The 12,526-nt window shown below is 43.5% G+C and overlaps 1 long non-coding RNA gene across 1 annotated transcript; it reads right to left on the reverse strand.

Annotated features, from left to right (window-relative positions):
* Positions 1 to 9,216: 9,216 nt before the first annotated feature.
* On the reverse strand, positions 9,217 to 12,316 carry LOC125015209. The gene is made up of 3 exons (XR_007113567.1): positions 12,146 to 12,316; positions 11,756 to 11,916; positions 9,217 to 9,883 (listed from the first exon to the last, which is right to left on the reverse strand). It is a non-coding gene; the product is annotated as an uncharacterized LOC125015209 (long non-coding RNA).
* Positions 12,317 to 12,526: the final 210 nt, after the last annotated feature.

The raw sequence follows: 12,526 nt of genomic DNA on the forward strand, positions 1-12,526 counted from the left end.
AGGGAACAAAGATAAAGAGTAAGAAGAAGGAGGAGGAGGAGGGAGGTGGAAGGAGGAGTGGATTGATGGGGAGCAAAGGGAAGGAGGAGATGTGGAGGAAGGAGGAAGGAGGAGACTTGTGGAGCCTCATTCAGACCCAGCGGCTCAAAGGACCAGTCACCTGTAACTACTGATTAACTCAGCACCGAGGTCCTCCACCTCCTCTACACCTCCTCTGCTCCTCTCCACCTGCTCTACACCTCCTCCTCTCTTCTTCTTCTCCTGCTCTACATCTCCTCCTCCTCTTCTCCTCCTCTACACCTCCTCCTCCTCTGCTCCTGCTCTACACCTCCTCCTCCTGCTCCTTTCACTTCTCTTCTCCTCTTTCCTCCTCTCCTCTCTCCTCCTACCCTCCTCCTCCTCTCCTTCACATCTCCTTCATCTCCTCCTCCTCCTCCTCCTCGTCCTCCATCTCTGAGTCGCTGTGTGTGAATTAATTAATGGAGTAAAATGCGTCTCCATTAACTCTGATGATCTATTTAATGCGTCTCCACTGGACCAGAACCAGAACCAGAACCACATGGAGACTTGGTCCAGGTTCAGGAAGCAGCTGATCTGTGGTCAGATCCGTCCAGTGTCTAGTTTATTGGATTAGAGTTCTGTTAATCTTTACTATTCCAGTTTAGGACGTTTCCAGAGGAACTGATGCTGCTGATGAACATGTTGGAGTCATTCATGGTCTCGATTTTTAAAGACGAGACTCTGAAGTTTCTAGAATCTCTCTGAGTGGTTTAGTTGTTGGAACAGTTAAAAATAAGAAGTTGTCGGGTTCCCCTGAGTGTATTTTTTTCTATCTGATGCCTTCAGAGGAAACTGATCTCATCTGGATGACGAAGGTTATCAGAGCATGAAGTCTGACTTACTTCCAGCTCAAAGTGTTTGGAGACAAACAGGACGTTCTGACCTGGATGGTGTTGGTTTGTTGGATCGATATGAGGTTTTTCCAGTGAGTTTTTGCTCATTACTCGTTTTATTGTTTTGAACAAAAACTGTTGGTTGGATCCTATAATGATTTCTATCAGTGAAATCAGAGGAAAATGAGCTTTGAAACGACACAGAGCATGTAGCTCAAACACAGGCCCTGTACAGAGCTCTGATTGGTTCAGAACATTAATGCCCAGCAGGACGTCAAAGGGTTAATTAAGGATTAAGTGTTGCTGTAATGTTGTAACGGTGTCACACTCTAGAAAGCTTCATGTCCTGATGAGACTGCGTCCTACGTGCTAATTTAATCGTAATCATAATGTTAGTCCAGCAAGGCTGTAGGTACCAGTTCTTTCCTAATGTCTGGACTTATAATAAATACTAGGGGCAGATTTACACAGAACAAACCTTTTCCTCCTCTGCACCTAGTTTACTTTAATATACGGAGGAGGGACATGAAACCTTTGTTTACAGCTGCAAAACCAAACTGAAACATCCTGTCGCTCTAAGTGGTTTAGTTCTGGAGGAATCAAAGTTCAGACACAAAATAATAATAATAATAATAATAAATGTGTTGTGTTGAATCCTATAATGACTTTAAACAATGAAACCAGAAGAAAATGACGTGTTGCATCATGCAGCATTTACTCAAACACAGCTGGAGTCCAGAGCTCTGATTGGTTGATGAAGATGCTGCAGCTCGTCCTCAGGTGAGTTTTCATGCGTCTTCATTTCGTTTAATTTAAGATTCTCGTGTCTGGACTCGTCAGGTCGTCAGTTATTCTCCAGGTCACCAGGTGAGAAGAAGAGAGAGTTGGAAAAGACTTTCATGGTTTCATTTCGTTTGACAAATATCTCTGGGGGGGGGGGGGGGGGGGGGGGGGGGAGGGGGGTTTTCATTCACCACCACAGAGAAAAACAAAGATATAAATAAAACAAGTCGGACCAGATGAGTGTGTGTGTGAGGTTGTGTGTGTGTGTGTGTGTGTGTGTGTGTGTTTGTGTGTGTGTTTGTTAGCCTCACTCTAAGGACCTCATCTGTCGCTATCTGCCACCTTATTGTCACAGCCAGAAATCACATCTCTGCCGACTGCAATCAACATCATGACTGAGAGACAGTGGAGGGTCGGTACGGAGTTCATCTTCATCTTTATCCTCATCCTCATCCGCATCTTCACCTTTATCTTCATCTTCATCCTCATCCTCATCTTCATCTTTATCCTCATCCTCATCCGCATCTTCACCTTTATCTTCATCTTTATCCTCATCTTCATCTTTATCTTCATCTTTATCCTCATCTTCATCTTTATCTTCATCTTTATCCTCATCTTCACCTTTATCTTCATCTTCATCTTTATCCTCATCTTCACCTTTATCTTCATCCTCATCTTTATCTCATCTTCACCTTTATCTTCATCTTTATCTCATTCACTTATCTTTCTTTATCTCATCTTCACTTATCTTCATCTTTATCCTCATCTTCATCTTTTCTTCATCTTTATCCTCATCTTCACCTTTTCTTCATCTTCATCTTTATCCTCATCTTCATCTTTATCTTCATCTTTATCCTCATCTTCATCTATCTTCATCTTTATCCTCATCTTCACCTTTATCTTCATCTTCATCTTTATCCTCATCTTCACCTTTATCTTCATCTTCATCTTTATCCTCATCTTCACCTTTATCTTCATCTTTATCCTCATCTTCATCTTTATCTTCATCTTTATCCTCATCTTCATCTTTATCTTCATCTTTATCCTCATCTTCACCTTTATCTTCATCTTCATCTTTATCCTCATCTTCACCTTTATCTTCATCTTCATCTTTATCCTCATCTTCACCTTTATCTTCATCTTTATCCTCATCTTCACCTTTATCTTCATCTTTATCCTCACCTTCATCTTTATCCTCACCCTCATCCTCACCCTCATCCTCACCCTAATCTCCATCCTTATCCTCATCTTCATCTTTATCTTCATCTTTATCTTTATCCTCATCTTCATCCTCACCTTCATCCTCATCCTCATCTTTATCCTCATCTTTATCCTCATCTTCATCCTCATCCTCCTCATGGAAACTGAAATAATTGAGCTTAGTCACATTTACAAAAAATCTAGATCCAGCAACACAGGAAGGAAGGAAGGAAGGAGGGAAGGAGGGAAGGAGGGAAGGAAGGAAGGAACATCTCAGTCTATCGCTCTAACGTCGGACTGGTTGACGTAGTGGCCGTTAGAGGAACTGCATCTAATTAATAAACAGTTAAATGAAGCTGGAGTCACTTCTTCCTTTATTCTTATTCAACCCGATCGTCCATGAACGTTTCCATGGCAACGCGTCATCTGATCTCTGTTACTCTCAACATGTTCCCTGCTGCAGGTCGACGTTATAGAACAATGATCTAATAATGTCAGTGTGGTGTAATAACAGGCCATTAAAACGACCCTTCTGAAGTTCCTTCAAACATAAAACCAAGTATATTAACGCATTAAATGTGCAGATGATCTCAGAGATAATATCTCGTCCATTTCACTGCGTCAGACACAAACAAATGTCAAGGACACATGATGTGATGCGGAACCGGAGCCGCGTTAAAGATAAGACATGTGATGTGATTAACACTTCTTCCAGGGCTCAGCCGGGGGCGTCAAGTCCTGCATCATTTATGTGCATCATGTATGGATCATGGCTATGAGTACTGCATGCTGCTCAGTTTGTGAGGAATTAGCGAGTTAAAACGTGTAAAATGTACATTTTTACTTGTTTGTACGGAGACACAGCTTCACGATTTCCTCAAGAACAGATTTATTTCTTTATTTTCTACAAAAACCACAACAAACATTTGTAATTTACATGGAAAGTCTCCCAGTCTGACTACTCTCCCTGTACTGGAGTCTGGTTTGGTTTTATCCTCCATCATTGCATAACATATTTTATTTATTCATTTATTACTATTATTTTTCAGAGTTTTCCTCATTTTTACTTGCCCACCTTGTGGATATTGAGTTTTTCCTTCATATTTTAACACAACGAAGGGAATTTTCACCATTTAACTAAATTCTAAAAGTCTGTAAATAAGAAAGTGACGTCTGCATGAACCGCTGGGTCGTAGAAAGTGTTGCTCTTCCATTGTTTTCTCAGATAAAAGGTGTGTTGAAAGATAAAAGGTGAAGTGACACGTGTTCGTCTTTTTTTAAGGGTTAAACGTTGGTTGCTGTTAACAGCTGTGCGCTGGCTTCTCGTACCGCACAGATAACCTCTTCATACGTGACATTTATTCGGGCTGATTCCAGCTGATAGTTGGTTCATATCTAAGAGGAACGTGAGCATGTGTGTGGTGTGGATGTTTGTGAGGCTGAGTGGTGTTTGATAAGGTCGCTGCCAGCCTCTCTCATATAATATCATTACATAAACCCCCTGAATCACACTGAATTATTATGTATCTGTAGCGCACTTTACCGAGTCCTGATTCTGGGGTTGACTTCATCTTTGGTTTGATATTTGTATCAGGAGACACTGACTCAGAGCTCAACGCACTGCAGCTTAAAAAAAGACTTGAAAAACAGATAAAACACAAGAAAGAAGTGAGAAAACGTCTTCATCGGATTGAAAACACATGAGCTGCAAACCCACAAACCAAATATGATGCGAGAATCGCTGGTAAATACAGAAATACACTAAAGTACAATGAGAAAATGAAAACATTTTATCAACTACAACCATAAAACAGTCAGACCGAACAGCTACAACCAACCAACGGACATTAATCAACCAACCAACCAATTAAATAACCAACCAACCAATTAAATAACCAGTGTCTGTGAGTCCTGATTCTGGATTTTTAGTTTATTTCCAGATACTCTGAGCTCAGTTCACTGCAGCTTAAAAAAACAGTAAGAAAGTAAGAAAATATCTTCATCAAATTGACACGAGCTGCAAACCTACAACGAAACCAAATGTCTGTTATACACAGAAGGAAATAACAACAATATCACTGACATTTGTTGTCAGTTGTTTTATGAATTTGATGAATCGTTCAGACAGAAGAAACTGTGACATGTGTGATTTCTCTGTTAGCTTAATCTAGCTAGCCAGCTAGCTAGTTAGTTAGCTCCAGCTACGTGACGTCTGTTGTCAATAGGAAGATTAGCTCCTCTAGCTTCTATTGACACAGAGGAGCAGAGAGGACTGTGGGTAACGTCACAGTTACACCTGAACATTCACATAAGCTCAATCAATACATTTTAGAATAAAACACACATGAACAGTTGTTTTTAAGGATGTAAAATCTGATCTTTTAGAGAAACGAAACGCGCCATGTTCGTATTTAAACGTCTTTTCTGACTCTTTTCACCATTTTCCCTGCGACGTTTCTGTTTGTGTGCAGAGAACATGTGTTTTCAGACGGATGGAGCTGTTTTCTCTGTGTTCTGGTGCTTTATCTATTTCTGCGGCGGCGCTGATGGATCCCTGCGTGGAGGCCAGCCTGGCTCACCAGGACGCTCAGCGGTGCATCTGCCAAAACAAAACGGGCGGCCCCACGGAGCGCCGCCTCCCCACGCCGCCCTCCATCAGGGATTCATCCGCGGCGTCGCCCCCCTGCCACCCAGCCACGCCGGGAAGGAAGGTTTTCACTCTCACACCAACCTCAGACTAAACAGAAACAGTTCACACATGTACACGGACCAGACACTGCTGCTCTGTGCACGTTTGTCACATTTAAATGTTTCAGATAATCAAACTAATTTAAATATTAGCCAGAGATAACACAAGTCAACACAACATGTAGTTTTTAAATGGAGGTTTTTATTATTGAGGGGACTCTAGATAGAATCGTCCACGGTCGTGAGGTGAAGCAGTCGACTCCTGAACCTAAAAACTGGTTGTTCCTCCCTCAGTGAGAACTTCACTGAGTCTTTTCCAGCTGTGGAGGAGTTCAGTTCCACTCATCGGCCTCATTGGAGGGTTCTCCAGCATCTTCCTCCTTTCTAAGTTCACAGCATCTCAGTAGGATCCGGGTCTGGATCCGGGTCTGGATCCGGGTCTGGATCCGGGTCTGGATCCGGGTCTGGACTCTGACTGGGCCGCTCCAGGGTCTTCGTTTAGTTTGTCTCCATCCATTCAGAGGTGGACGTGCTGGTTTGTTTTTGGATCATTGTTTTCTTCAGCTGGAGGTCACCAACAGATGATCGGACGTTCTCCTTCAGGGTTTTTAGGTAGAACCAGAACTCATGGTTCCACGTGTCACAGACCACCGTCCTACCAGCTCCAGGTTTTACTGCTGCTGGGATGTTTTTTTTTCTGAAATGCTGTGATACTTTGACTTCAGATGTAATTGGACACACACTTTCCACAGAGTATGATCCTGAAGTCGTCCAGATGTTCCCTGGTCTTTCTGTTCTTGTAGCTCAGCAGTGGTTCTGGTCTTGAGTCATGAACTGGGACCTTAACTGAGCCCAGTGCGGCTGCAGGTCTCTGCATGTTGTCGTGGGTCTTTTGTGACGTCTTGGATTCTGCCGGCTGCTGCCCACCTAGCTTACTCAGAATATTTTAGCATATTTCACCTTTATTTACTCAGATGTCCGTCTCATCACATGGTTTAGTGAACTGTTTACCGTGTTTATATGTCTTTATTGTGCCTCTGTGCTCCTGGTCCAGTTCATTTGTTCATTTGAGTCGAACCAGACGTGTTCAGATTTAGGTTTCATCCTCTGGCTCTGAGCGAACTCAGGTCAGGAGGAAATAAAAAGGCCGGGATGGTAATGAGCTGTTCCTCTGACGCTGATGAACAGCTGCTGGACCATCAGGAAGTAAAAAAAGGTGCCAGAGAAATCGGGTGGAGGACGAAGGAGGTTTTCCAAGTTCTCTGTGAACCGAGCAAAAAGCAGAAGCAGAAAACTTGGAAAATAAGTGGAGGAGAGAAATTCACTTCAGTCCAGTCGGGTCTGATGAGTTCAGAGGAACTTTACTGATCCTCCAGGGAAAAGTCACAGAAACAAACAAGTAACTGAGCTAAAAATAGAACCAGATTAAAGTATACACCGTTCAGCCACAACATTATGACCACCGTCTTAATATTATAATATCAGATATAATATAGAATGGACATGGGACGCTAACGGTGCTAATGCTAACGGTAGTAACCAGACTGATCTGGTGCCAGTGAGTGTTTAATTAGCTTAGCCTCCTTAGCTCTATAGCTGCATGGATGGAAGTGAAGCTTCAACACGTCTGAGACCAAACGTTTGTCTAAAGTTTGTCTGGACTTCACCTCTAAAGATGCAACAAGGAGGAAACACCTGGAATTAGATCCAACATCTGACCACACATAGCATTAGCATTAGCATTTTATTAAAGGAGCAGAGATGTAGCGTCTGTGATTATTATTTCTTTTTTAATTGGTCCATGAACGTCTCAGCATCGCTGCAGAGGAGAAGCTGGACACATGCGCTGTGATAAACAAGGACGTTTGCAACCAATTAAATGTTTAAAGAGACGGTGACTCTGCAGTCAGACGGTACAATCTGAAACTAAACTTCACCAGACCCCCTCCTCTACTCATTTCCCCTGAATGCAGCGTGAACAGAACCGACGGGTTTCTGAGGCTCTATAACAGAAAGTCCTGGACGAGTTTGAAATTCCACCTGGACACATTGTCAGGTCTCAAAAAGAGGACGTGTCTGTGAAAAGGAGGACGTCTGGTCACCGTAGTGTCCTCAGATTAAATGAGCTGCAGGTGAAACATGTATTTAGTTCAGACAGGAGAGCGCGTCTATATCCGAGTTATACGAGTGGTAGATCTCACAGCGGTAGAAGGTGATAAATTTAGCTGCTTTCATGTGTGTTTTATTTCACCGCTCGGCCTCTCGACGTGTTGAACCTTTTCTTTCTATTTGTGGTTCTCAGGTAAAAGGTAAAAGCCGACGTGATGCTGAATGTTTCCTCACACAGACGCTCAGTGATTCCCACCCCCGCGCTGCCCTGATTTAAAACACACTGAAACCTGGGCGCTGTTAAGGTGGTGCAGCAGATCACAGCGGGGGCATCTCTCAAAAACACCGGCTTCCTTCTCCACCGAGGTCGAGCCTCAAAGGACGACGGCGACTCATTTCTCTGCCCCCCTCCCGCTCTCTTTCATCGCTTCCCCCTGTTTTCATGGGATGGAGGCGACCGTCCACGGCTGCTCTCAGAAAACTATCAGCTTCCTGAACTCAGACAGATCAGACAAAACGAAGGCCTCCTGTGGACGAGCGAACCACAGTGTCACTCTATCTGAACATCAGGGGGGAGACGGGGGAGATAGAGGGGGAGACGGGGGAGTGTTCTCCCTGTGCTATCTCCGTCTTGAGTTTGAGAGGATTTAAGGTTTAGAGGATTTAGGAGCAGAGGTTCATTTTTACCAACAATGCAACAATATGATGCACAACTGTGTCTCCGCCTGATGGTCTCAATGAAAACGAGTCATTTAGGAGGAATGAGTGTTACCAGGCAACGGGGACGTGACGGGGACATGACGGGGGGGCGGGGTGGACGGGGGGGGGGAGCAGAGGATGGAGGGAACGAAGCTGCCATCATCCATCAGCGTCACCGGTCACAAGTTAAAGGATTAAGTGTCAGTTACTTTACAGAAAGAGGAAAGAGACTGAGATGACCTCAATGAAAAAGGCTTTTATTAACTACGACCATTAAACACAATGAGACTTTATAAATAAATAAATAAATCAATAAATTTGTGACGAAATACCAGAAAAGGACCTGAGTCAAACTAACAGACTGAAGCACACGTCACATGTATTTCTGTTATTTTATGATGATGATGCAGATTAAAAGAACAAACCAGAACTCCTCTGAGTCTGAGCTCAGACGCTTCTTCCCTCTTAACCTTCCACCTCAGTCTTCCTCCCGCCTCCTCCCACCTCCTCCCCCGTCTCCTCCCGCCTCCTCCCGCCTCCTCCTCCCGTCTCCTCCCGCCTCCTCCCGCCTCCTCCCACCTCCTCCCACCTCCTCCCACCTCCTCCCCCGTCTCCTCCCGCCTCCCCCGCCTCCCTGTCTATTAATTAACTTCCTCACATCATTTCAGACGAGGTCTTTATCAGTGAATCCACAGATAAACCTGCGGTAGGAGGGTTTAAAGAAGTGTGAGGATAATCACAGACGGACTCGTTGAACCCGGGACTGTGGTCAAACAGGAAAGAAACTGTTTCACCTTGAAAAGAGGAGGCGTCGGTGAAGGATGACGGCTTCACTAAGAACAGGTTCAACAGGTAACGTCCTTTATTTAAAACAGGTAATTAAAACTCATTGAATGGTTTCAGCAAACTCACAAAACACAACAACATAGGGACACGTGCTACAGGAAACCAAGAGCAAACACAAGAGCAGTGGAGCTGATTTCTCCGTCTTTTATAATTGTCTTAAATTGTCTTAAATTCTGTTCCATGCCATGAGTTTAAGTCCTCTTGAGTTTCGTCTTCATTAAATACCTTTTGTTTGAACCTCGGCCTCATCACTCGTGTCCTCTATTAAAACCCAGCGCTCTGACAATAAGGATCCACGTCAGCTTCACTTATTTTTCTTATTTAAAGAAACCAGAGAAGATGTTCAGCGCCTTTTTGCAATAACTCATTTTTTATCCATTTCATAAATTGCTTCTCCTTGTTTGTCCATTTTCGTCCTCTGATAAACAGGAAGCCGTCCCGGCTCCTCTGTCCCGTGTCCAGGTGTTTTTCAGGTGTTTCTCAGGTGTTTCTCAGGTGATTTTCAGGTGTTTTTCAGGTGTTTCTCAGGTGATTTTCAGGTGTTTTTCAGGTGTTTCTCAGGTGTTTTCCAGGTGTTTTTGGTGGATGTGGAACCCGGAGGGTCTGTGGGTGAAGCTAAGAGCCGGTCAGAGAGTCGGAGGAAGCCTGTGAGCAGCAGGTAGAGGCTGGAAAAGGAAGAGAGACAAAGACAGAGTGACAGTGATCTAAATGTCACGCTTAGTTTGGCATTTCCCGTCTCCACGGGGCCGCGCTGACACAGCTACTTAATCTGCGGCGGCTCGGGTCTAATCGCAGGAGCAGGCGGGAGAAGCTGGAGCTGTGTTTGTTGGCGTTTCCTTGATATTCTTTCAGCGTCTCTGCTCCGGGCTCAGATTTACAGCTGGAAGCTTCGCGTCTCCATCTGATTTAAGTGGATTACACTCACGTCTCGACACTAGAACCTTTTCTGATAACAAAAATAAAATAAAAAAAAGACACCTCCATTTCAATCAGGGCAGATTATGTTTCTGAGTCAGTGATAAAGGTTTTATTCAATGACAAAAGAAAAATGGGATTAGAACCAAATTAGATTTAACAGATTTTAAGGAGGCGCTTTATGAAACAAACTATTTATTTTATTAGTTACCTTCACTTCACGGTCAGTGTTAAAGAAACAAAGCATCTCTTTGCTGCCTGAACCTGTTTCTGAATCTTACTTCTCTCTGGTCCCAGAGGGCGATAACTCTGCTAGCGTTAGCCTTAGCATAGCTTTTTAGCTGCAGTACTTTGGTCGTGTTTCTCTGATGTGTTTAGTGAAGTATTTCCACACACTGGACGCCTCCATCCGTCTTCATGGAGGACGCTGTGTCTCGGGGACATGTTGCCTGAAGCGTCTGAGTGATAACTCGAACACTTTCCACTGATGCTTCGTTATCGACCATTTTCTCACATAAAGTATCGACTGTTTCAGCTTCAAAGCTCCTGCGACTTTCATCTCGTCTTCGTCGTCTTCTTCTTCTTCTTCTTATTGATTTCATGCAGGACTCACTGCGCCGCTGCTTCTTCTCTTGTTTCTGGTGCATCAGCCTCTGATTAAACTCTTTGTTGCCGTGGAGGAAAAGGTGACGCCTGTAACCATGGAGACCGGCTCCGAGGGACAAACACTAGCAAATCTACCTCCAGATTTCTTCTTTAATTATTTTATTTTTTTTTACCTGCTATGACCATTTTATATCCGTGTCCATTAGTTTCCATTAAACTGACGTCTCTTTATCTTTATCCAAAGACGTCTTCACATAAGAGACAAACGGGAACGCTGAAGAAGCTTTTCTTCTATAAAGAAGTTAGAAAATGGGGAAGTGTTTTGTTGATTTGATAAACAGTTAATATTTAACAGAACCCAGAGGTTCCTGTGTATTATACCATAGAAATACCCTGTATAATACACATAAGACATTAAAATCATTATGTAAACCCAGGTTAAACCTGATAAATAAATGTGGGTGTTGTAGTAAAGTGGGACAGGGCCTGAGTTCGTCTGGAGATACATGCGATAACTGTGATAATGATATAAAATAACTTGGTGCCTCCAATAAATTCTAAGAAGTAAACAGAAAGGTTGTACTTTACCTTTAACATAAAAGTTCTGCTAATCTGTTTATTTTAACTAAAATATCACTTTGGTAATTACCACACGGGATTTTAAGTTCAAAAGGAATGATTTATTACACAGTCATAAATGTGTAACTTGTTCACTGTTGACCTTTAAATATGTTCTGAAATAATATTCAAAACTCTCAAATAATCCTCTGGTACCTTTAACTCCCAAATGATCTCGGATGAACCCAAATATAATTTAGTCACAATGTCCAGCAAACTCACCAGCCCACACACACACACACACACACACACACACACACACATTAAAACCGGGCCTTTTTATCTTAACCTAAATAAAACCGTTTCAGGTCCAGTCGATGCGCGTGAGGCCGGAAACAAATGGCCGCGTCACTGGCGGTAACCAGGAGAAACAAAAAGGCACGTGCACGTGTACTCACGAGTCCTCACAGTCAGAGATGGCGATGAGGGGGCGGGGCGAATGGCAAGATGGCGCGTCAGCGGCACGGGAACGGCGCGTGCGATGAACCCCGCTCAAGTACAACGGCTACAGCTTCTCTCCCGGTCCTCACTCTCTCCCTCTTATGGCAAAAGTCCGGTCCTGAATAACACAATTACGCTTGATAACTAAGCTGCATGCTATTTCACGGCGAAAACCCCACAGTATTTCTTACAGAAATTAGCAACTGCTAGCTACAATGCAGAATAAACAGAGTGGAAGCCTGCGAGGAGGCTAAGCTAAAAGCTAGCAGCAATTAGCGATTCAGCTCGGGTTTTTACACATTAAAAATAAACAACAGCACTTAGCACCTTAAAACACACGAATCTACCTCTGGCAGCTTCCGGAGTTCACCCACATCCACCACAGGACGACTCGCCGTCAGTCCTGGAAGTTTTTCCGCTGGCTTTGCTGCTCGGACGCCCGGAAAAACGCAGCCTCTGCTGGTGCGAACCTGTCGCGCACTTCCGTGACTCTAAGCTCCTCCCACCTGAAGCACGTGCGGACTGGATCGGATGATGTCACAGACAAAGATGAGAGAATAAACAGATGCTGCGCTACTTCACAACAAACGTGGTCTCTTGACTTTCTGACAACCAATAATATTAGATTTTTAAACTACACCTTTTTATCTCTGACTCTTTTAACTGCACATGAAAGTACAGTTTTTAACATGTTGTAATCAACCATTTTTAAAACATATTTACCTTCA

This window comes from Mugil cephalus, chromosome 10 (genome assembly GCF_022458985.1).
Source record: "Mugil cephalus isolate CIBA_MC_2020 chromosome 10, CIBA_Mcephalus_1.1, whole genome shotgun sequence".
In the NCBI taxonomy this organism is placed as follows: domain Eukaryota; kingdom Metazoa; phylum Chordata; class Actinopteri; order Mugiliformes; family Mugilidae; genus Mugil; species Mugil cephalus.